This window comes from Rhinolophus ferrumequinum, chromosome 9, assembly GCF_004115265.2.
Source record: "Rhinolophus ferrumequinum isolate MPI-CBG mRhiFer1 chromosome 9, mRhiFer1_v1.p, whole genome shotgun sequence".
NCBI lineage: Eukaryota > Metazoa > Chordata > Mammalia > Chiroptera > Rhinolophidae > Rhinolophus > Rhinolophus ferrumequinum.
Window position 1 is genome coordinate 25,780,103 of NC_046292.1, and position 26,091 is coordinate 25,806,193.

The 26,091-nt window shown below is 50.8% G+C and overlaps 1 protein-coding gene across 2 annotated transcripts in view; it reads right to left on the minus strand.

The window, feature by feature from the left end:
- The window catches only part of GRIK3 (glutamate ionotropic receptor kainate type subunit 3), a 211,782-nt gene that overhangs the window by 163,094 nt on the left and 22,597 nt on the right, over positions 1 to 26,091 (minus strand). The gene's annotated exons all lie outside the window — the stretch shown is intronic.

Sequence of the window (26,091 nt, forward strand, 5' to 3'; positions counted from 1 at the left end):
TGCATGTCCTGCTGGGACCAGAACTTGTCCCAACCACGGCCCAGCCTGAAGTAATACTAACCCACAGCCTCTCCTACCTGGCACCCCAGTGCAGTGGCAAGCACACCCTCCTTTTACTGAGCAATTACTTCATTGCAGGCATCATGCTGAGCCTCTTTCAGACATCATTCCTCTTTGAGTCTCACTGACACTCTGTGAAGTACGTACTGTTTTTCTCAACCTCAATTTTCAGAAGAGTGAACTGACACACAGAGAGGTTAAGTGACTTGTTTTAAGATCTTAGACCAAGTGGGCCAGCCCAGAAGCTCAGGCGGTTGGAGTTCTATGCTCCTAACACCGAAGGTTGCTGGTTCGATTCCCACATGGGCCAGTGCCAGGTGGCTCAGTTGGTTGGAGTGCAGGCTCTCAACCACAAGGTTGCTGGTTCGATTCCTTGACTCCTACAAGGGATGGTGGGCTCCACCCCCTGCAACTAAGATTGAACACGTCACCTTGAGCTGAGCTGCTGCTGAGCTCCCAGATGGCTCAGTTGGTTGGAGCGCATCCTCTCAACCACAAGGTTGCAGGTTCGACTCCCGCAAGGGATGGTGGGCTGCGCCCCTGCAACTAGCAATGGCAACTGGACCTGGAGCTGAGCTGTACCCTCCACAATTAAGATTGAAAGGCCAAAAACTTGACTTGGAAAAAGTCCTGGAAGTACACACTGTCCCCCAATAAAGTCCTGTTCCCCTTCCCCAGATTTAAAAACAAACAAACAAACAAAAAAAACTTGTTTTTAAAAAAAGAAAAAATCTTATTAGACCAAATAACAGGGAGGTAGGGATTTGACCAAGTAACAGGGAGGGAGGCAGGCTTCCCCTGCACAGCCACGTCTGTACTGTCTGGGTCCCCCATCCTGAGATCCTGCTTTACTTCTCAGCTTGGAAGGACCAATACCCTGGCACCAGCAATATTCCGCACATCCCTGGGGATTGGGAGATCTCCAGCAGTTGCTGGCTTCAGACAGCCTCTGCGGCTGTTAGGAGGTCTGGCCCGAAGGTCCAGAGAAGCATTTGGACCCCCTGTCTGGGCTCCACCCAGACAAGTTCCCATTAATTTGCTGTTTTTAATATTTGAGCTCCAGGGAGCTTCCTGGGCTGGGGCCCAACTTATAAAGGAGGAAAACAAAACTCCTTCTCTGATGGCAAATAAAAGCATTTACCGGATCTTGAGAACTGTTACAGGAAGGGAGGGTGTGCATGGACTCAATCACAAGGGACTGGTGTAAGGTCTGCAGCAGATGGGCAGCTGCAAACCGCCAAGCCCAGGGCCCTGGCTGCTGGTGGTGCTCAGAGTTCCAGGGGGTGGGGAGGGCAGCCCCAAGGGCCATGGGGATCAAATGAGAAGGAGATTTCTTAGCTGTAGACAAAAGTCCAGGCCTTGCTGGGGCCATGAGCCTCCTAGAAAGGGGCAATGTGTGGGTGCAAAGACTGGGTCCTAGGCCCAGACGCCCCTGTCCATCACCCTGCTCCCCAGCTGCCCCTTCCTTGGTGTGTGGGGGGATAAGGGAGGCTGTAGATTACCCTGAGCTGCCTGAGAGAAGTCCATGGGCTCCAGAGTCAGCACTACCACTTCCTTGCTGTGTGACTTTAGGCAAGTCACTGCACCTCTCTGAGCCTGTCCTCTCATTTGTAAAGTAGGAATAATAGCCCTTACCTCATCCAGTTGCCAGGAGGATTCAATGAGCTCATACACATGAGGTGCTTAGCACAGTGCTAGTCCTTGTAAGTGCTTTATAAGTGTCAGTTCCTTACTCATCCTTCTCTCCTGGACTCACTTTCTCAGGAGTTCTAGACCATCCTTGGTTGAGGCCTAAAGTGGGCCCCAGAAACCACCTTCTTTAACTCCTGCATTTGACAGTTAGAGAGAGAGGAAGCGAGCAGCCCCAGTCCCAGAGTAGGACAGTGGCGGAGGCCACACTCAAACTCAGGTCCTGACCCTCCCCTTGGCACCCTGGTTGCCCACATTGGCTCACCTCCCAACAGGCAGCTTTATGAACTTCCTGGCAACAGCCCTCATTTTACAGATGAAAAATCAGGCTGGGGAGGGCCACGCAAATAGCAAGGGGAGAGGCTGGGATTTGAACCCAAGTCTCTCACACTCCAAAAGGAGCTCTTTGTGGGAAACTGCTTTTTCTCAAATGAACTCTAAGATGTTGAGGGCTGCAGCCTCAGGCTCTTTGCCTCTCCTGGTGTCAGCTGAGGGCTCAGCCAAGGCCCAGGAAACAAAAGGTGATGGAAACTCAAAGGTTGTCAGCCAGGTGGCAGGGACAGCCTGGGACCAGTGTATAAGCCTCTGTATCCTGGTGTGGTTCGACAGAGCCGGCCACACCTGGGCAGTGGTGATAGGGCGGCAGGAGGGGATGCATGCCCACCTGATGGGAGAGGCTTGGCTTGGGGCCGCATGCTGGGGAGAGCTGCTGTGGCTGGTCCTCAGCTGCTCCCAGTGGCGGATAGTATATGCCTTGCCAGGGAGAGCAGACAGGGCTAGGATGAGGCCTGGGAATCGAGGCAGGATGAGGCCTGACAGGAAAAGGGAGCCTGATGAGGACGGCTCCCAAGAGAAAGCCTGACTCTTGCCCCGGTGGAGCTGGCACCTTTCCTGTTTGCTTTTCCTTGTGTTCAACTTTATTGAACACCTGTAATGAGTGGACCCCAAGGTATAGAAATGAATACCTTCCTGGAGTTTGAGGAAGTAAGGGAGCCTGACTTCAAGGAAGAAGGAGCACTCGGGTGAGAGAAGAGCACATCATAAGGCAGGAGGTACAAGAGGCGTTTAGTGAGGCAGAACCCCGGGCCCTGCGGGAGTAGGAAGCGGCTGGAGAGGGGGCTGTGGGTCGGATGGCAGAGGGCCTCGAATGCCTGCCTTAGGAAGTTGGTCCTTAACCTGAGTGCACTAGGAAGCCATGGAAGGATTGAGAGCAGAAGAGGCCATGATCAAACACTGACGTTAGAAAAGTCAAATTCTGGGGGCTGAATAGTAAAAGAAGGATTGAGCGGACCTCCTAGGACGTACTGAGTCCAGGTGGAAGACAGAGCCGGCCACACCTGGGCAGTGGTGACAGGGCGGCAGGAGGGGATGCATGCCCAAGGCAAGGGAGGCAGAGACCCATCTGACGTCAAGAGTAAGTGAGCATGTGCTCCTACCTGAGACTCTGTGGGTGGCGGCACTTAAAAGTACTATCATGCGCAATAATGAAAATAGCTCACATTCATGGAGCACTGACTGTGTGCCAAGCCCTGTTCTGAGCATTTTACATGCATTTGCCCCATTGAGCCTCACAACTCTGTGAGGTGGGTTCACCATCTTTATCCCCATTTTACAGATGAGTATGCTGAGGCAAAAAGAGAGTAAGTAGCTTCCCAAGGCCATAGCTAATTAGTAATGAGCCAGGATTAGACCCCCATCTGATCCCGGGACCTGAGCTCATGCCACTTTACTGCCCTGTAGCCCTCGGCTCAGATGAGGTCAGTTCTGGATATGGCATATCTGAGGTGTCCCAGGACATCCGAGTGGATGAACAGGGAGAAAACATGGGCCTGAGGCTCAGGAGGGATGGCCGTTTTGGAGGCATTAGCACGAACATGGGAGAGGAAGCCCTGGGGTGGGGTCGTGTTGGGGACATTCAAGGGATCAGCCACAGAGGGAAAGCCAGGGAGCATGACCAAGTATGGCAAAGGGAGAGTGCCATCTGCATATGTGCCATGGGACAGTGCCCAGGCCTGGCGTAAGGAGCACTCCAGCAGCGGTCAGGGTCAGGGAGCCAGATTTGGTGAGTCCTACATTGCAGCCTTGAACCAATATCTTAACTCTCTGAACATTTGAGCCCATCTTCCATCAAGTGGGGGGCGTTCGTAATAAAATACACAGTTCATTGAGCATTTAGGAAGATAAAATGCAACAGAACATTCAAAAGCCTTTTGTTAACAAGAAATCTAATGGATATTAATAAGCACCCTCCCAGTAATGGTAATGGGATGTGAGTCTGGGCAAGGTACGTGTAGTGACACGTGCGAGACGGGGGTGGGGGTGGGGGTGGATCTGTGACACATGGCACAGATCCCCTTTAGGAGGAAGATTGTTCCCCCACTGCCGGAATGGCCCTCAGCCAGCCACCTGCTTTGGAGATTGAGTCAGCTAACGAAAATGGCCTCACCCACCATCATGCTTCCTTCCAGGGGTGGCACATATAGAAGCAATAATTGATCTGAACAGGGGTCCATGGGCTGGGTGCTCTCGTCCCACTGCAGTTCAACTCAGCAGCACCAGCCAGCTCCAGAGCTCCACTGGGGATTTGCAGAAGCCCCTGCTGCCACAGCATTGCAGCATTTCTCTCTGCCGAATCCTGCTTCCCCTCAGGATGGGTCCCGTGAACACTTCCTAATAAACACCTGGACAGATCACCATCAGTGACAGCGACGCCACCTCCCTGGGCAGTCCAGCCCATCAGTGGACGGTGATGGCCATTATCTCGTTCTCCTGCCAGAGAGCTGCATCAGCCTCTCTGAGGGTCCCACGCGTTGTCCAGCCGTGTGGTCAACACCAGTTATCTCCCTTGCCATGTCTTAGCTCAATGACCTTGAACAAGTTAGTTCGCCTCTCTACGACTTGGCTCATCACCCATCAAATGGGCACAAGAACCCCTACTGCACACAGGGGTGGTGTTACAACAGGAAACGCTTCTAAAGAGCTCGATGCATGGCCTGGTATGTAACACAGGCTCTGCCTTCAAACCATGGGACCATTACATTTTCTCACCCCCAGTTTCTCAAATAATTGTACAAATGTCCAGGTGCCAAGTTATTTTAAGCTGAGCAAGTTACTTAAGCAAGTTACTTAATCTCTGTGCCTCAGTTTCACTGTCTATGGAATGGCATCAATGGCATAGAGTTATTGTGAGGACGAGTAATTTAATCCACGGAACATTCGTAGAACAGTGTCTTGCATGCAGTAGGTTCTCCATAAACGTCAGCTCTGATCTTCCAGAACTCTTTTACCAGTCGGTACCAAGAAGTAAATGCAATACGACTGGCTACGGTCTCTCCCATGCAAAGCAACGTGGTCCGATCACCACCTGCTTTAGAGACTTTACTTCTAATGGTGCTGCCCCAGAGGTTTTGGAGAATGATTCTTTTCAGCCAGTACACCACACTCAGCATCATTCTACGATTCCTGGCAAACAAAACAATAAGCACCCCTAAAACTTTCACACACTCTCTCATAGCATGTCTTTGCCATTTGACTCGGCTTGGCGTCTGAACCTGTGCGCAAGGCACCACCTTTATCTCTGTTACAGTTAGCCTTTTTGATTGGCTTCAGCTTGGTGTCTTCACAAATAGAAGAACAGAGAGAAGTCACAAATGCAATGGAGAGACACCGCCAGTGACCTTTGCAGAGTGGTGGGGATGGAGAAAGCTGCCGAAGACGGAAACTGTGCAGACGCACACCGCGGGGCGGGAGCGGTGTCGCAAAAAACGACAGAGCCATCAAAATCCTTGTAACTATCGCTGCTGTCATCCAATGTAATTGCAATTCGCACAATTTCATGTTACACATGAAATTAATAAGCATACTTACACCTGCCACACCGTGAAAAATAACAATGATTATTGTTCACGGTGGTCATTTTCAATCCACCACATCTATTGGAAGGGCAGCCCTTGGGCACCTCTTTTTTGCGTCTTGTGACCCACCCCACCTCCCTGGGGCTTCAAATGATTGGCTGAAGCTGGCAGCCATTGCACAGGTTGGCCAAGGCCCATGACAATGTCCTCAGATGAAAAGTTGATGGTCCCATCAAATACCTTCTCACTGGAATCTGAACTAGGCAATGGTGAGCATGAAGCGATTGGCAGTGGGAGGTTAGAGAGAATGGAGAGGTCCTGACAGACCACACGCAATTCACAGGCACAGAGGGGCTGGAACAGTGTGTGAGGATAAGCTCTGAGGCAGAGAATAGGGTGAGGAGGCAAAGGGCAGGCAGGAAACCAGGGCGGAAACCGGGGAACCTGAGTCCTGTCAATGGGGCACATCCTGGACCCAACTCACCCTTCAGCTTCTGCTCTGCCCGAGCCCTGGTGCCTTCATTTTTACTGAGTCCTGTGCACATGTACCTAGCAACCCACCCCCTATGCCAGTGAGCCAAGGACAGAGCCATGTGGCACGCCAGCAGAAACCCTTTTATGGGGAGACAGAATCGTTAATGAGCAAGCACCCTTGGAGTGCCAACACGGGGCCAGTTCCTGACCCACCTTACTGCCCGTCTTGATATTTACATTTCTCCATCTTGTCCACAAGGAGAGCTTGAGATTATCCAGGCATATCCATGCATTATTCAGGCATAAACATTTCCCTGGTCTGAAGTTTACTGAGCCTGTTCATGAAAGAAAGTTTAGACAGGCAGGACTTGGCCCTCACATCTAACATGGTACGTGACACACGACAGGTCTTCAGGGGAGCGCGGTTTTTGTTTATGGTGAACCCGTGTTGAGTCTAGCTGCTCACAAACTTTGGCCTCCAGCAAGCTCCCTGATCTGCAGTTTCTGGAAACCACTCTTCCTTTTGGCATCTGCTCACCCCATCTTCCAGGACCTTCGCAGCCTCTTCTCCGGAAGTCAGTGGTTCAGGATTCTCAGTTGTCTCAGGGCCCAGGACTGGGGCTCCTGCCCAGCCCACCCTGGGGCTATTCCTCTCCCTGAGGTCCGGACTGCCCCCTTTAGGCCTATGATCCTTTCTTTCCATCATAAAAGCAAAACAGGAGTAAAGTGTCACCTCTGCGCCCCTTGTCACCCATCAACATGAAATCCTTTTCTCGTTCTCAATACCAATTGAAAAGACATCTTCCTCTTCTCTGGCCTGCCTTTGGCTCCTTTCTTTTCCCATGTCAGAGCCCATTCAGCGGCTCTCCCCTCAACTATTTTTGCGTTATTATTACAGGTCTCTTAGAGGGAAAGGAACTCTTACTTATTGGACATAAGCTCCACGCCCATCACTGTATTGACTTATCACATGGATGAATTATTTCGAGTCTCACAACCTCCTTTCTAGAAAAGAGAAATTGACAATTGACCAGAGACCACACAGCGAGGAAGTGGCCAAACCATAATTTGAACCCCGGTCTGTGTAGCTTCTGCATCCTGCCTCCACCACTGACTACATGTGTCCCTTTGGGCAGGTGCCATAATCTGCCTCAGCTTCCTCATCAGAAAGCACAGGTGATCCACACTTCCTACATTACATGGAGAATGTTTAGCACTGTGTCTGGCACATAGTAAGCACTCAATAAATAACAGCCATTATTATGACTTACGGTGATTTTCTCTAAGCATATTTTATATACGGCCTTAAAGTTGCAGCATCTGGAACGCCTCCTAGGGAGTGATGTGTCCCAGGAATCATACCCTTCCAATGTGCCTTCTTGATTAACCTCCCTGCTTTCCATCCTTGGATGTGACCACTATAAATCCAATCTCTTCAGAGAGCTCCCTATGCAACCACACAGATGGTAGGAACCACCCCGCACCCCTTCTACTTCCGTGGGCCAATTTGCAATGACGTTGTCAGAAACAGGAGCCTGCGATTTTCCCAGTTCTCTGAGCTCCCCGTCTCAGGCCACAGAGCCCTGCCCATGTGTCCTTTGAGCTTCAATATGTCACCTGCACGCTCCCCGGATGTTACAAACAGAGCTGGTTCCTGTACGTCTCTTCACCACCTTCTTGTTGGTCAGAATTAGGTCCTGAGCAGCCCCTCTGGTTACATTGTCTTTGTTATGGGAGGTGGAACTGTCACCAGGCAAGTAAAGAAGTTATCAGAGGCTCCGTGAAAGACCAAGGATCTCATAGCTGATGTCTGGAGGTCCAGCTTTGCCATCTCCACTACCTGGGCTTCTGCGTCAGCCTGTGGTCAGCACCAGGCAAGTGGCTCCACTTCCTCCACGGCCAGGCCAAGGCCAAAGAGAGACTCTTCACGGATCAGAATCCAAAGTGTACGAGTCGTCCCCGTCCAGGATCTTGTGGAAAACGCCTCTGAGAGTGGAGTGAGAAGAGGCATGACTGGTTCAAATCCCGGCTCTCCACTGCCGTGTCATATGGGCAACTCTCTGGGCCTCGGTTTTTTCACCCATAAAATGAAGCTAACACCAAACCCACCGGGTTGAGGGGTGAAATGAGATGATGCACGTAGAGCACATGGCTTCTCAGTACTAACTCACTCCTCCAGGGCAGTCGCTTATGGAGCACTTGATGGGACGGGGGATGAACAGGCCTCCCGCCCATCCCAGTTTGCTCAGACTGAACTTCCCAGGACCTGGGACTTTCAGTACTAAACCCGGAGGAGTCACAGAAAACCGGGACAAATTGGTCAACCTACCTTGAGCTTCTGCTCAAAGGGACTTGACTCCATTCTGTCCTAAGCTGAGTAGGGGGTAGGAGAAGAGGGGAAGACCAAGAGATATGAAGAAAAGTTGGCTCTTTATGCAGAGATGGGTGTGTGGGTTCCAAGGTAGGGCTCTCCTCTCAGCCTCCCCACCAGGCGTTCTCCTGGTGTCCTGGGGCATCCATGCTCCTGGAGGGCGAACGGAGGTTTCTCTGTCGCCTAGCGCTCCCCATTCTGTTAGACCTTAGTCTGAGGTGAGCAGTGGGAATTAGCCTCCAGGGGCTGCCCAGCTGTGCCCTGGCTCCTAGTGCTGGGAGGGTGCCTCCCTCTAAGATAGTGATTCTCAGCAGAGGGTCATTTTTGCCCCCCTTCCCCGGGGCATTTGGCAACATCTGGAGATATTTTTTGCTGTCACAACGTAGGGGGAGAATGCTACTAGTATCTTGTAGGTAGAGGCCAGGGACACTGCTAAATATCCCACAATGCATAGGACAGCTCTCACAACAAAGAAATATCTGGCCCAAAATGTCAATGGTGCAGAGGCTGCGAAATCCTGCTCTGGGGGAGCCAGAAGAGGCCAACTGGGGAACTGGGAACCAAGGGTTCAAGGAGCCCATCCCTGGGGAGCTCAGCATCCATGCACCGCCCCCGCCCCCGCAGGTGGGAAACTAGATGTCCCCTTCCCTACCAAGTCAAAATGGGAAACTGCAAATGCCAGAGGCAGGCCTGGGAAAGTCACTTTTGGCATGAGGCTGGCAAAGAGCAAGCTTTATGGCTTGTTCTGTTCAGAGTTTTAATTAAGCGTCTCAAATAAGGATTTAATTGGGCTGTAACAAGCCAGGCTATTGTATGCGAGAGAAACACCTGGGGATTATTAGAAAACATTTTTAAAGCAGTAAAGCTGCAGCAAACACTTGCAGTTGTTAAATCAGAAAAAAATATAATTTCAGAGCTCAACGCCACACACAGCGAGGGGAAGTCAGCCCCCGCCCCCCACACTGCAGCACTGGCCAGGAGAGGCAGGCTGCCACCACACCAGAGGTGGTGGAGGTGCCCCTCGCAGAGGGACTCGGTCCAAAGCCTTTGCCAGCTCCTGCCTCTTAGGCTGCCTCTGGGGAAAACGAGAGTGACCAGGACTAGCCTGGGAGGAGCCAGGGGTCACACCCAGCCTGAGCGGTGCCGTGGTTCCAGTCTGGGTCCGAAACCAGGCCTGACCTGTGTGGTGCCAAGGATAGCCAAGTCCAGCCTAGGTCCTGGAAGGGATGCGATCAAATCCAGCCAACAATGGCCAGTCCCACCCTGGGAGGACACAGGCCCATTTTATCAACCGTCTCTCCCCCAACTAGGACTGAAGCTCTATCCATCCAGGGACCAGGATTTGCTTTGCTCGCTGCTGTAACTTCAAAGCATAGAGTGCCTGGCACATAGTGGGCACAGCTGAATGAATGAATGGGAGGGCCAGTGGCGTCTAGGCCCATCTTACCAGGGCCAAAGCTGGCCATCCCACTCCCTCAAGCCCAGGTTTCTGATTGGAGGACCCAAGAACACCCGTAAAACAGGTGGTCATGACTGTGATCCAGACTTGGGGACGGAAGGCCCTGGTCAAAATGTTGCCTCCTGCTAGGAGAGTGGCCTAAAACCCCAGCCCCACGGGGCCCTTTCCATCAGGTTCAAACAGGAACCCTTCCTTGACCATGACCTACTGCTGGTCTCCCAGCACGCCATCTGACTCTGTCAGGGCGAGACCCCAAGGCCTTGTCACTTAACATTGCCTCCCCATAAGACTGTGGCCGCTCCAAGAACCAGTCCCATGTCTGGTTCACTCTGTGTCTCCAGCATCATCCAAGGGTCCACATGCAGAAGATACTCGATAACTCTCGATGGGGGGAATTCAGGCATGAGCGGCTGCCTGACGTGCAAGAACCAGCAGCATCTTCTCATTGTAGCTGCCATCTATTGGATTCCCCGCCATGTGCCAAGCACTGTGCGCAGCGTTTCACTTGTACCGTCTCACACAGCCCTCCTGATGGCCTTGTGATGTGGGCTTATCCTCCATCTTCATTTTATAGAAGAGGAGCTTAAATCTCAAAGAAATCCCCCGACTCCACTCCGTTCCTCCTTTCACAGCTTCGTGTCATGCTAATGCGAAAGCCCCTCTCCCAGCCTGTGAACGCAGCTTGAATTTCGCTTCAAGGCAGTCAGGGGAGCAAGTCTCTGGGCCCCCAGAACCACTGAAGGGCACCTCCCAGTAGCTAAAGCCCACGGGACTTCTCCGGCTCCTGCTATATCCTTGGATGTCTGTCTGCAGGGTTTGTAGTTCCCGTCGCAGCCCTCTAACTCTGCCCTGCCCCACTCTGGTGAACTTCAGAAGTGGGGGGTAAGGGGTTGCGGGAACGAGGGCCCCACAGGTACCTGAACGGGCAGCTCAGTGAACTGCTGGGATATGGGGTACAGAATAGAAGGCTCAGGCGCCCCAGGTCGGAGCCCGAGTGCATAAAGTGGGGGGTGGGGAAAGCTGAGTCAGTTGCACACAGAGGGACACCCCAGGGATCAGGGAGGGAGGCGCAGAGCAGAGTGCGGGCTGAGGTGCACAGTCTAGGGAAGGGGCCCAGGTGCATCGAAGTGGGAGAGGCAGCTGCGGGGGCAGGTGGAGGAGAAGATGAGTTCTCTCAGACCAGGACCAGACCCTGCTTTCTCAGGAGGAAGGAAACCATAAGTCAGGAGCCAGGTGTGAGGAGCCAGGTGAGTACCAGGACAGGTAGAGCGCACAGCACTCAGCACCCCACCTTTAGGCGTGCTTTCTGAAATGGTCCTTTCTGCAAAGCACCCCGAAGCCCTAAGTCTAAGCCTCTCTCCCCACTCGCCTCTCAAAAAGAGGTTTGAGGCAGCTGGAAGGGGGCCTTCGGGATCGGTCCCTTAATCTGCCCAGCGCAGCCCAGATTTTTCAGTTCCCTCCCCAGGAGCACAGCCCATCGCGGGCCAGGGCAGGGGCTGGCTGGGCCTTGAGCAGCACCTCAGTCCGCTCCTACAGAAGCCGTCAGCAGGGCAGAGGCCAACCGCCGGCCTTCACATGTGGGCGATGCGTCTCAGCTTCAAAGCGCTGTTTCAGGTCTCAGCTCAAATAGCCTGAAACCTGGGGATCCAGGTCATGGTTCACACGACCCCTCCTTCCGCATCCTATTCCTGCCCTCTGCTTACTCGGTCCCCTTAGAACTTAAATATTATCAAGCACACTCTATGTTTTACAGTAATTACTGTGCTTGGGTTAGTGTTCCCACCGGAAGGCAGGCTTCCTGCGAGCAAGGGTTTTTCTGTTTTGCTCTCTGCTACTCGCCAGTGCTTAGAACAGTGCCTGGCACATAGTAAGTGCTCAAGAAATATTTATTGAATGGGTACATGGATGAATGAATGATCTTCAGAAATCCATCATCTCATTTGATCTTTCAGGCCTCCTATGGTTAAGGTTGACAAGACAGGTGTTACTTTTATTGCCTCTACAGTGTAAGAAGGAATAATAATTACAGTAATAATAGCTAGCTCTCATTGAGCACTTCCTGTGCGCCAGGTCCTATGATAAATGCTTCACACATATAAGTCTAATAATTTAGTCTTTACAACAACACTATGAGGTCAGTACGAGGATCCCAATTTGACAGGTGCGGAAAATGGAGTTCAGAGAAGCAAGGTCACTTGCCCGAGGTCACACAGCCATGCTCTGGGCACCACGCTGAGGCTTTACATGGCTTATAACCTGTCATACCTACAGTGGTCTTACCACGCTATGTGACATAAAGGGAAATGAAGGTGAAGAGAGATGTAGTGACTTGTCAAAAGTCACCCAGCGAGTCAAGATTCAACCCCACATTTGTCTGAACCCAAATTCTGCCTCCTTTCCGCTATGCCCGCCTGGGCAGGAAGCTTCTCATCAGAAAGACTTGAGATCGGCGGGGGGTGGGGGGCATAAACAGTGGCCCAGGTCCCAACTCCTTTCTTGGGCCAAAATGCTTGTAGGGAGTCTTCCATCTCTGAAATCAACGTTCGATAAACACCCACTGGCATACACCACGACACTGGGCTGGGCTCTGTTTGCACTTAATCCTCAGTCAGGGATGTTGGCATCCGTACCTGGCTGCAGAGGTTTGGGACTAAAACACGTAAGGATACAGTGGTTCCTACTTCAATTTCTGTCAATAATGGTCCAAGGATACTCCTGGGATTACCAGCCAGTAATTTTCCTTTGTAACTTAAAGAATCAAAATGCCTTCAGATGCTGCAAATCTATGTCCCATGTCCCCCACCCACCCCTGCCCGTAGCACGCAGGAAGATGAGCCCATCGGCCAATGGTTCTACTTTATTGTCACAAACCAGGAGTATCCATGACAGACAAGTGGTCCTTCATCTTCCTATTGTCAGAAAGAATTGGTCTGAGATCAATTGTTCCAGAGCAAAAAATCAATGGCATTTGGCAATTGTCCTCTCCAATTTAATGAGTTTATCTTCAATAAGCCTGTACAGCAGGGAGCTTAACTTAGTTACTTGGGGGACATCCGGTTTCCCTGGCGGGAAGCCACAGGACCCCAACCCTGGCCATCCTCAGGAGCTTGATGGAATTTTTCCTCCTCACGGTGGGGGCCTGGCATGGCTGACAGGGAATGTTTTCAGACCAGAATCCTCACACCAGATAGAGGATTGTCTATTTGTGGGAAAAGACGTAGGACTAGTTTTGAAGGAAAAACCAGGGCCTTTCTCCATGAGGTGAGAAAATAAGAGTCTTGATGGGTTTTCCCACCAAAGGAGCCTGTATTAGTTTGGATTTCCCCAGACGCAGAATCCAAGACAGAGCTGAGTGCCGGTAATTCATCTGGGATATCATCTCAGGATACACTGGTCGGGGAGAGGAAAGAGAGAAAGGAAAAGGCAGGCAGCTAATGATGGGTGCATTATCCTGAGATTTACCACTGTGGATGACTGGCGCTCACTCCAGCCACAGCTACCACTGCCACTGTCCCTGGGGACCTCTGGGAGGTGGTGCAGAACCTGCCTCAGAGTTAGCCCAACTGAGGGGTGAGGAAGCTGGGACAGCGATGGACACGTCCTCACCTGTCACGGGAGGTGGCATTCACCCCACTCCTGCAGCTCACAGAGCCACAGGTATTCTCCATCAGGAGCCCAGGTGTACAGAGGAACCCGAAAGCGGAGGTGCCTAATCTAAGGAGTACACGACAGGACCCACTGGGGAGAGGAAGAAAGTATTAACTTCTACCTGTGTTGATTTGAATCTCATCCCTTTTAATTACTTATTTTCATGTAGGATTGGTTTATAAGGTACGTAGTAGATTGACTTGGGTATACGCATATACAACCTGTAAAGAATAAATTACATTTATCAGGGTGCATGCTAAACTTTGTTACTAATGAGCGACCATTAGCAATCAAAGAAGCCTGATAATCACTGCTCCAAATTAATGGGAGCTGCTCCCACCTGTTTCCACCACCACCACCAAACAACTGCCTTGCCAGACATGGTCACCTCAACCATGGACTTCCCTGCACGAATCAAAAATCTGATGGATAGAAATGACATTTTGGAGAACAGACAGAAGAGCAGGCCAGCCGCCTATTTCTCCAGCTAGTCTAGGATTTATCCTTGGATCAAGCTCTTTCCTTGGACTGAGTATCTAGGCCTCTGGCTTGGTTTCGTCATTATGTGTTTTGTCATTATGCCTTCAGCTGACACAGAGAACAGACAATACCAGACATAGTCTTTGGAAATCTGCTACTGCCGTTTGTTAAAAGGATGCTGCATGTCTCAGCATCTTCTATATAAAGTGCTAGATGAAAACAATTATTTTAAATGAAGGGTTAATAAAAGCTTAATTTTGTCCCAGAGATACTAGGGTGATTTTTTTTTTCACACAGAAAAGGTAAAATGTATGTAACTAGTAGTATTTCTCTTTTCCCTGTGGCCACCAGGGAGCACAGACTCAAATGCTTGGCCCAATTATAGCAACTGTAATCGACATTATGACTTAAACATAACATTTCTTTTTCCTCCTAGGAAACATTGTATTTCTAATTTGTGTTTTTCTTGGTCCCGAATTCTTTGAATGAGGAGCTATCTTATTAAATGTAACTCCTGTAAACAACTTCAAATTACTTTTGTGGAGTGAGATGTTGTTACTAATTCATTAATTAAAAATTAAGCCCAGCTGGTGGCCCAAATAGCATTTTTGGACACAAATAGGAAACATCAACAATGCCCTGCTGGGGCAGAGCCACGATATTTCAGACACTGAGTCTGCCTTGGACAAGAGAAAGAGAAAGGTCCTTTGTTCGACCTCCATGATTTCAGCCTCAAGAGGCGAAGGTGCTTGAGCTTCAGGATATGGGGTTCAGTGTGAGGTCCAGGGTCTGGCCAAAAGATTCCCAGCCACCGCCCCGCCCCTCACCACACGGAATCACCACTCCCTTTATTTTCATTTGGACCCTTGAATCAACTCCTGGCCTTTCTGAGCAACTGACTATAAACCCACATCTCTCTCAAAACTCTTCTTAACCCCCCACCCTTTGAAATTATCCTGAAACTTGTCCTTCAGAGTCCCAAGATAAACCCCTTCCGTGGGTGCTAAGGAGCTGGGGTGTTCTGCTTCTCTGCTTTCTCCACATTGGCAAATGCTGAGTCCAGCCCATCAGCTGCCATCCTTCTAGAAAGATGGGGCCAGCTCTAGTCTCTCTTCCCCTCCTCACCCTACTGGCTGCCCAGCTCCCACACTCTTCAGCCAGGCACTGCCCCAGGTGGGCAGAGGGGAGAGGAGGGAGGGAACTGGGGACAGTGCTGACTACCCACCAGGATCCCCAAAGCCGACTGAAGGAAAGGTTGAAGGGGGAGGAGATGAAATACTTGAGGCAGCACTTGACCAGCCTCTGTTTTCAGCACCCCCTCACACAGACACACGTATACCGCAGAAATCACCACGGCAGCATGGACTCCTGTAGGCCAAAGGAAGCTATCTTCAAAAACACCACACATCAGAGGGTGGAGGAAAATGAGACAGGGCAGAAAGTCACCCGCGCCTGGCTCTAATCCCTGCTCCACAGCCCAGCCTCTGAAGGGGCTCAGACCAGCCAGGCACCTTCTCTGAGCTTCCATTTCCTTATCTATAAAGCAGAGATAAGAATACCAGCCTATCTCACAGGGGGGAAGGGGGCCATCAAATGGAAAACTGCACAAAAGGGCTTTGAAAAGGATAAAGAATCACACAAAGCAAAAGAGAATTGTTACTGCAATTGTTCCTTCTGAGAGCTAAGTGACCCCAGAAGAACCGGGAGAAACTGAGCTTCAGGATCTGGAGTGGGCAGGGTGGGGGGGTCTGAACACGGGTTAAGAGGCTCCCAGGCCCCCTCCATGCCCCTCACCCAAATAGAATCACCTATCCCTGTGTTTTCATTTGTACCCTTAAATCAACAGGCCGCAGTCTTCAGAGAGGGGGTCCCCAGAGGTCACTGGGAGGTCACTTGGTCCCTCCCCATGCTTCACACTGGGCGTCCCTTTGTCACTGAACTGTGTGTGCCTCTGTGTACATATGTGCGTGCCTGTGTGTATCTCTGTACACATATGTGTCTGTGTATGTCCTCTAAAGCCTTCTAATGGAGATTTCATGTGTGGCTTAGGCATGGTGACCATAAAAGGGACAACCACTTATCTATCTGCAGGGGTTGAAGTCCACATTTATAAAACACCTACTGTGTGCAACTGGAGCGTCCTCATCTCCCTCCCCCCTGAGACGACTGGATTCCCACTTGCAGGCCCTTGGGTGTGGCACAGGATTCCTGCTTTGTTTGATGGCCTTGACCTCCTGTCTCTGACATCTGCCTAATAGCCTTTTCCCTCTAAGGACAATTTCTCCAATGATAGGACCCCCAATTCTGGCCCACGTTTGCATGCTACCTTGGACCTCTGGACCTTACCTATGCTGGGATTCCCCCTAGGGCTCTGTCACTTTCTGGCCACTCCACTGCCCCATGTTGTACTTCCCTTATGGCCCTGCTTGCCTGAGGCCCCACCTGATGTCAGCTGCCAGCCCAGCTGGGCATCACGCTCTGCCCTGGAACGACCAGGCCCTGCCTTGCCTGTGGCTGCGTCTTTGCCTACTGGGCAGCCCGAGTCCCATCCTACCCGACCAATGTCCCCTCCCACATCCACTGAAGGCCACACAGGACCTGTGTGACGGGGCCAAAGGGGTGGGAGCACATTCATCCGTCCTGGACCTCAGGGTGGGCAGCCAAGTCTAAGAGCAGATGTGGTCTCAAGAAAGCCAGCTAACAAGGAGGCACTGGATGCCTGTTGGCGGAGGTCATTGAGAAGACATGACCGCCAGTTGACCCTTGAGCTGGACCAGGGCAATCTGAGGCTTTCCACCCCCTTCGTTGCCTTTGGAATGTGTGTTCTGCTTGTCTTCTCCAGTTCCAGAAGCTGCCCAAGGATACAGCCTTACACAGCAACGTGGTGTGGAGACTATCTGGGTGGTGTACGTGACTGAACCCACTTAGAGCCTCTATATGAACTTTTAAGATTCTGGCAGTCGGGTTGGGAGATCTACTCATCTTGTTTGGTCGCCCCAAACAAGCCTTGTGAGTAAGTCTCCTCATTTATTAAACCTGCCACCTACCAATCAGAAGTGCTCTGCCTCTTTCTTTGGTCTCAGACACCGGGGAAGCTCTGGAGGAGGTTGAGAACTAACAGTCTGACAACAGATGGTGCCGAGGCCAGCAAGAGGGACCACGGGGGCTGGGCTACCTGGGGGCGGGGGGGTGAGTATCACAGAGGAAGCGGGATCTGATCCGGGACTTAAAAGGGGGGACGCAGGTAAGCAAACAGGGGAGTGCAGGGCCGCAAATGGCTGTCAGAGCAAAAGCATGAGAGTGGGGAAACTGTAGGTCACTGCGTCACTCATTCATTCATTTAGTCATTCGTTCATTCAGCAAACATCCATTGAGCACCTATACAAGGTTCTAGGGTCCCTTCAAGGCACTGGGCACATTGTGGTACAAACAGCAGACAAAAGCCACTGGCCCCGAGGAGTTCACACTCCCGGAGGTGTATGGCTGCTGACGAGGATGCAAAGGCAGGTGGAGGCCAGATGGTGGAAGCAGGGCCTCGAATGTCAGGCCGAGGAGGTTGGGCTTTATCTTGCAAGCACTGGGGAGCCCTTGAGGGTTCCTGAGTGAGGGTAAGGTGACACGCAGGGACATAAGGGAGACCGAGAAGCATTGATATGCAAAGTGACACAGGCCAAGGCAAGGATGAAGATGTAGCAACAGAGAGAAGGGAAAGGCTGTGTGAGTGCGTGGGGAGTGGGATGAAGAGTCAGGAGACCTGAGGCTGAGGGAGCCCCCCCACGTGACGGTCCTCTGCTTCCTCAGGGCCTGTGACCCTCTCTCCCACCTCCAAACACACAGCCGTCAGAGCCAAGTTTGAATCCCAGACCTTGCAGGGCGAACTCCAGCTGTGTTCACAGGGGGAGGGTTTCTTGCCTGCCCCCCCCCCCCCAGACCTTAGCGCTCTCAGGCTCACAGGGACCTTAATAACGCTGTGGGGGAGGAACTCAAAAACCTGGCAAGGCCTAAATATAGCCCACCAGGCCACGTGCAGAAATGCTCCCCTGAATTTACTTAAGAGCAGAGATTTGGCATGTTCCTCTGGGGACTGCACTTTGTTTCAGGATCAGGCCAGCCAGGCAAAGCCTGATGGGCCCTCGTAGCCGTCTTGAAATAGAGAAAACATTAAATGATTTTCTGCAAAAGCCACAGCATGAGAGGAAGAGCGGCTAATGGGAGGTTCGAGTCAAAGACCTTCCTGGTCAACGCCCCACAGGACTCAGGTGAACTTATTCGTCAAAAATCTAAATCCTTCTGGACAAAGAACAGTCTCCATGCAAACCAGGCACGTGGCTGAGAGGCGGAGGCCCATTCCCTGTCACCTGCGGGGCTGTGGGCTGAGGCAGGCGGAGCAGTCAAGACAGGGCTTGCGATGAAGTGAGCAGCTATGGAATGAATGCTTGAAGGGCTATGGCTGTGCTGTGCTGAGTACCTCAGGCGCTGGGGATGACAGCTGTCCCACTTCACAGGAGAGAAGACAGACCTGGGAGGAGCTAAGGAACCATGCCAGGCAGGGAGCCAGTGGTGCAGCCAGGATTTGAACTCAGGCTCACCTGTCACCAGAGCTGCTTCTTATGGCCAAGACAGTGTTCCCCAGCCCATAACTGCTGGCACTTCAGCCCTGCAAACCCATCCGTTCACTCAGATGCCCCCCATGCAGGACAGAAGCCCCTGCCTCAGCGCTGTGCCCACTCCCCACCCCAATCTGCCAGCTGCCCGGAGCTTTGCCTTTCCAAGCATCCTGCTACCCACGGTGCCTCCTCCTTGCTGAGTCTCACACAGGGAGGCTGAACATAGAGTCGTCTCAACTCAGCCAACAAGCATGGGTGGCCCTACTGTGCGTGTGGCTCTGAGATGCTATGTGCACGTGCCATGAGAGTGCTCTATTAATAGCATACCTCATTCAGGACTTGCAATGAGGTAGGTACTATTATCATGCCCATTTTGCAGATGAGGAAACTGAGGTATAGAACAGATTGGCAACTTGTCCAAGATCACACAACAGAGCTGAAGTGATAGAGCTGAAAGCCACACCAGACAGGCTGGTGTAAAGCCTCTGTGCTTCTAACGACCGAGCTCAAGTGCCAGGCAAAGGGACAAGGGGAAGAGTCATTCCTATGGCGGGACCTTGAAAAACCTTCTGGAGGAGGTGGGATCTGACCTGGATGGATGTTGGGAAGGCCATTCCAGGCAGAGCAGACCAAATGAACAAAGGCAAGGAGGCCTGAGTGTGTGGTGGCTTTGGGGATCCTAAGGCCTGGCTGAAGACAGGGGTACATCTTGCTGGGAAGCCCAAGGCGGAAGACACAAGAACAGCTGCGGTCCTGTGTACCTACTGTGTACCAGGCCCTGGGCTGAGCACTTTCGAGGAGTTGTCTTGACAATATCAAACACGTGCATTGGTTCAATGATTACTTCTTTGCTCCGCTTTGGACAACGGCAGTCCTGGAAAAGAGGTGAAGTGCCTTGTCCAAGGAGGCCTAGGTCGGGGATGGAGCTCTGTGGGAGCCACGGAAGGGTTCTGAGGACGGCGTTATGGGACACAGCTCTACTCGAGCCTTCCTTGGGCGGCAAACCATACAGACAGCCCTGGGAAGGTGGGAGTGGATCTTGGGCAGGGAGGACCCTGGGGCCCAGGAGCCTCCCAGCCGTACTGAAGGATCAATTGTTCCTCGGAGCTGTGGGTCCCCCCTGGGCCAGCAGCCCCACAGGTAGTAACCATTGCTTACAGGTTACTGTGCCCAGGGCAAGCTCACCCAAGAGATAGGCCCTGTATCTTCCCGCCACGTCTCATTCTATCCCCTGACCACTGTGAGAATCTCCTCCAAGCACCCAGAGGGGCCGAGGCCAGGAGAGCTTTGCCTGCCACTGTAAAGGAGACTTCTGGAGTCTTGCGGGGATATCAGAGGACAGAGTAGTGAAAAGAGCAGGTTTGGGGGGTCCGACAGCTCTGGGTGCAATTCCTGGCCCCATCCTTGCCCAGCTGGGTGGCCCTGCACAGTTTTCTTCATCTGCCTCAGCCTCAGCATCCTGACCTGTAAAATGCCAGTGAGAAGCCCCACTCCACCAGGACTGAAACGACCCTGCATGCAAATCACCCAGGACGGTGCCAGAGCACAAGGCAGAGGACGGTTGAAAAAACACCACGTGAAATGCAGGAGTTCACTGTAACATTCTTGCAACTATTCTATGTTTAACATTTCTCATCATTAAATGTTGGGGAAAATAAATACCATGTTTTCTTCCCCCGACACTACAAACCCAGCTCAAATCCAGACAAAGCAACCCACTTTGATGCATCTTTCTGGCTACCCCACATGTGGAAACAGTGACATAGGGGTTTGGCCAGGTCATGGCGAGAGACTGGGAATGGTGCAGGGCCAGGGTCCTCCCTCCATGGGAAGCTCTGTTATCTCACCACCCCCACCCCGAGACGAGGAAGACCCGTTTTGCCCAGGTGTGGTCTGAGCTCCACCACCTCCAGTGTAGCTCCGTCAGAAATCTCTGACCTGCTGACTTCTGAGAAATGTCAGAGAGATGAATGGTGGCCCACACCTTGCCCCTGAGTTAGGCAAGAATTAAGTCATCATCATAGAATTAGAGCTCTGAAGTAATTGCAGCACACCTCCCTGATGTTTTCCTTGCTAAAAAGGAACAGGCAGCAGTAGTACAGTTAAGACCACAGGCTCTGAAGTCCGATTGTCTAGGTCCAAATTCAATCTCCACCATTTACTCACTGTGTGACCCTGAGCAAGCTACTTATCCCTCTGAGCCTCAGTTTCCTCATCTGTAAAATGGGGATGTAAAAATAATGTCAACCTCAAACGGTTGTCATGAGAATGAATTAGTTAATGCATGTAAAGTGCCTGACATATGCTGAGCACTCAAGAAATGTTAAGCTATTTTAATTTATTATTTTTAATAGACCTAATTTTTCAGAGACATGTTAGGTTCACAGCAAAACTAAACTGAACGTATAGAGAGTATGCCCCCACACATGCAAGGGTCCCCCAATGTCAATATCCCCTCACTAGACTGGTACCCTCATTACAACCGATGAACCTACATGGGCACCTCCTTATCACCCAGAGTCTGTTGCCTTAGGGTTCACTCTTGGTGTTGTGCAGTCTGTGGGTTTAGACAACTGTACTACTTTATCCGTAGTTTCCCGTTCCACAGTTTCAGTTACCCTCAGTCAACCATGGTCTGGAAATATTAAATGGAAAATTCCAGAAATAAACAATTCTTAAGTTCTAAATTGCACATCATTTTGAGTAGCATGAGGACATCTCGAACTGTCCACTCTGTCCCACTAGGGATGTGCATCACCCCTTTGTCCAGCGTATCCCACTGTGTAAGCTCCCAGCCCACTGGTCACTGAGTAGCCGTCTCGGTTTTCAGATCGATCATCATGGTGCTGCGGTGTTTGTGTGTTCACATAACCCGCAGAGTAGCCTAACGCTACGTCACAACGTCTACATCAGTCACCTCACCTCATCTCATCACCTAGGCATCGTATCATCTCACATCATCACAAGAAGGGTGAGTGCAGTACACCCGGCAGTAAGCTATTTTGAGGGAGAGAAAATACATTCACTTAACTTTTATCACAGTATATTGCTATAATTGTTCCATTTTATTATTAATTACTGTGGTTAATCTCTTACCATGCCTAATTGATAAATTCAACTTTATCAGAAGTATATAAGTACAAAAAATATATAGTATATATAGGGTTCGGTACTCGTGACTTCAGGCATCCACTGGGGGTCTTGAAACGTATCCCCTGCAGATAAGGAGGGAACCACTGTACAGTGACATGTATCCACCACTGTAGTCTCATACAGAGCAGTCTCGCTGTCCTGAAAATCCCATACTCACTAAACTATTGTCTGTGTCTATGAGTTTTTGTTTCTCATTTGTTTGTCATGTTCTTTTGTTGTTTTTGGTTTATATACCACATATCAGTGAAATGACATGGTTCTCTGCTTTTTCTGTCTGACTTATTTCACTTAGCATCATACTCTTGAGGATAAGGGGGGTGAGGGGGTGGGAGATGAGGGTAAGGGGGATCAAATATATGGTGATGAAAGGAGAACTGACTCTGGGTGGTGAACACACAATGGGATTTATAGATGATGTAATACAGAATTGTACACCTGAAAGCTATGTAATTTTACTAACAATTGTCACCCCAATAAATTAAAAATAAAAAACAACCCATACTCCACCTACTCATCCCTTCCTCACCCCAGCTATTTGATTTGATTTGATTAAAGAAAAAGATTTCCAGGGGCCAGACCAGTGGCTCAGGCAGTTAGAGCTCCATGCTCCTAACTCCGAAGGCTGCCGGTTCGATTCCCACATGGGCCAGTGGGCTCTCAACCACAAGGTTACCAGGTCAATTCCTCGAGTCCCCCAAGGGATGGTGGGCTGCATCCCCTGCAACTAACAAAGGCAACTGGACCTAGAGCTGAGCTGCGCACTCCACAACTAAGACTGAAAGGACAACAACTTGACTTGGAAAAAAGTCCTAGAAGTACACATTGTTCCCCAATAAAACAAATCCTATTCCCCTTCCCCAATAAAAAAAAAAAAATCTTTAAAAAGAAAAAGAAAAAGATTTCCACATACTTCATTTCAGATTGCCTGAGTGGAATTGGGCTAAGGATAATGGTATGATGAGGGACTTGCGATTTTTCTCTTTTGATGATCTCAAGAAAGAGGGAAACTGAGGTTCGGGCAAGCTCGGTGACTCCCAGATGGAGGCAGGTGGAGGCTGGGCCAGAGCCTGAGTCCCTTCAATCCCCTAGCCTCAGACTCTCTGTGGAGCCTGGCTCTCCAGGCACACACTGGAGGGACCCACAGAGCTAAGTCTGCATACAACTCTACTTGGAGGAAAAGAACTTTTTTCAGTTTCACTTTTTCATTGAAAAAGGGAATCCATAGAATGGGGGCTGCAATGGCAGCATGTGTCTGTGGCTGGAGGTGTGTGTGTGTGTGTGTGTGTGTTCCATCTGTGCAGAGTCCATGTTACCAGAGTTCGGAGAAATGTCAGATTCTCAGAGAAGGACATTTTAATTAGGTTAGAGTTGCCTCCAAAAAGTACTAAAATTAAACATGAATTCATAATGTGTGGCATCATAGCTAATGGTATGCAAATCGAGCTGGGCCTGGCTGAGGCAGGAGCTTGGGTGATCGCAGTGATTAGGAATGATGTCCCCTGGCCTGCAGCCACCGTCCAGAGGATGCTGATGGGGGGGGAGGGGTAGGTGCTGGGGGCTGGGGGTGGAGTTTGGACTGGGTGGCCAATGTCCTCATAATGAATAAGAGAAGCCAAGTATTGGGATTGCCCAGCAGGGCCGTAAGCAGTGACATGGAAGTCATGTGCTTCCTAAGAGAGCACCTACACCTGGAAAGAGGGGGAAAGTCGCCTGCGAGGCCAGCTCTGCTGGATTCCAGCCTCTTCGGAGATTGTTGGGTCGTCCCTGCGGCTGGGCCTTTGGAAAGCAGACAGGTTTAGTGCAGGGGGGAAGGCTGCTCTGCAGATCCGAATACTAGTATATGTGGGTCTGAGTTTTGCCTCTCTCACCAGCCAGGTGTGTGACCTGAGTTGCCCAAGCTGGACCTGTCTCTGTTTAGCTACAGATTAGAAAAGACAAACTCTACCTGTTCCAGTTTCCAGAGCTGCCTGAGGGTCAGGCGAGTTGTGAGCATGTTTAGAGCTGTACAAATGGGCATTTATTCTTTTTATGTTAATGTTTAGTCTTCAAAAGAATAAATACTACGTAACATCTACTGCGTACTTTCTATGCATCAGGCATCTTATCCAACTCGATCCTTTTTACAGGCCAAGGGAACTGGGGCACAGAAAGCGTGACAGACAGGAAATGGTGGCTCCAGATTCAAACCCAGCAAGTCTGACTCAAGAACCTTCGCGCTCAACAGCTATGCTAAGAGAGCTCTTAAAGACGCACCTGGAGGGAAGTGGCACAATTCATGCTTACGTGGGACAATAGACATAAGCAGGACAACCCAGACCACCTCAGGACAAGTGGACACCGGCTATAATGTGTGTAGGAGGCACGCAAGAGTCATCTGATCTGACCAACTGTCCGTGGCTTTCTGGGCCTGTTTGCCCATCTGTGCCACATTTTTTCTGCTGGTCCAGGCAGCACACAGGTGCTTTCCAACTTCAAAACACTATGTTTACACCAAGCAGTCCAGCACTATGGGAAAATGCCGGGGGCTGGAGTCAGACCAGCCACGTTTAAATCTCTGTTCTGAGATCACAGGTAATTTGCTTGACCTTGGTTTTCTCATCTGTAAAAAGGGGAGACCGATAGTTCCTGCTTCATAGCATTGTTGGGAGGATTAAAGGAGACATCGATGACATTAGCTTCTATGCATCGAGCTCTGTGTACCAGACACAGTTCTAAGCACGTTACACATATTAGCGCATTTAATCCTCACCAGCGAAAAGCAGCCAGCACTTCTATGGTGCTCATATGGCATGTGGTGCTTACTCACAGTAACTCAGTCTATTCTACAACCCCTTGTCATCCCCATTTTACAGAGAGAAAAACTGAAGCACAGAGAAATTCCGAATTTGCCCAAGGTCAAGAGCCAGGATTGGAATCCAGGCAGCGAGGCCCCGGTGTCTGGGCTCACAGCCAGCCCTGCTGCTTCACCCAATGCCCACATGCTTAACACAGCGCCTGCCTTTTCTAAGCACACAGTACGGGATATTGTTGTGCCTAAGGGGGTGAAAAGTTAACTTCAAGCACAAACATCCAATAAGATTACATATGGAAAGCTCCCAGCACACAACAGGGGCTCATAAAAAGTCACATGAATGAATGAATGAATTTAAGGGAAGACCATGGGCCTGTTCTGGCACTTGGTTCTTCCAAGCAGGGGAGCTGGGCTTCTAATTATGGTCTCAGGGATCTAGCAGGATGCCCAGGAGCAGTGGTGGCTATGGGTCCAGTGTGCCCTGGAAAGCAAAACTCTTCTTTCAGGCCTGGGTGGGTGGATCAACTCTCCTCCCAGAGCCCCGATGGCCTGGGCCAGAAGAAACCCTGGTGGTAGTCCCAGAAATATCTGAGCCCTGTACAGGCAAGTTCTGTCTGTCTCAGGCAACGGCCCCTGGGAGTGGTAGGCAGAGGAGAAAAATGGGATGGGAAACGACACAAAGGTTTTTGAGATGGAAAAAGTGGAAAGCCCTTTCTTTGTGTTGGAATGAGTGCCAGGGGGCCGGTGCCTATTGAGTTTTCATCAAAATAATTTATTGATCAATACAGCTAATATGGCTAGTTCAGCGATTTCGTGAAACAAAAAATAACCATGCGTTGGATGTGAGGAGTACTTCACTGGATTGTGGCGAGCGGGGCCAGGCAGAATCACCCATGTTTTATGGCCTTCTGGGAAGTGGGCCCTGGCAGTTACATTTCTGTGGCTTTATCTTCATGACACCAAAACACTGGGGTGGAGAGAAAAAAAGATGGGCCAATCTGCCAGATGTTCTGTCTACCTGGAAGCAAATATCAAGATGTTTCTGTGCAAGGTCACAGCCATGAACCTGAGACCCTCACGGCAGGGAAGAAGGTGACAGAGTAGAAGATGCCCAGGAAATGGAGCTCAGCCAGCTACTGTTTACTATGCCCGAGCTAAGTGCTTCAAAACGTACCATGTCTCCCTGTGTTTTCAGATGAGAAAAATCAAGCTGGCACTGTGTTCCCAAGGTCATGGAACAACGGAAAGGTGAAGGAATGATTCACACGCAGATCTGACTTTAAGGCTTTCCTGACCCAGCTCTTACGAGTGCGGCTTTGAATAAGTGACTTGGCCTCACGGAACCTCAGTTTCTTCATGTGCAACGCCGGGAGCCCCAGTCCTGCCTCGCCTGCTAAGCTCACTGTTGGGAGCATTGAGCAGGAAGGACACAGATAGGAATGCACTTGGCGTTCCAAAGAGAATTCTACGACTCAGATGGTGGTCTCTCTTCCTAGAGTCACCCA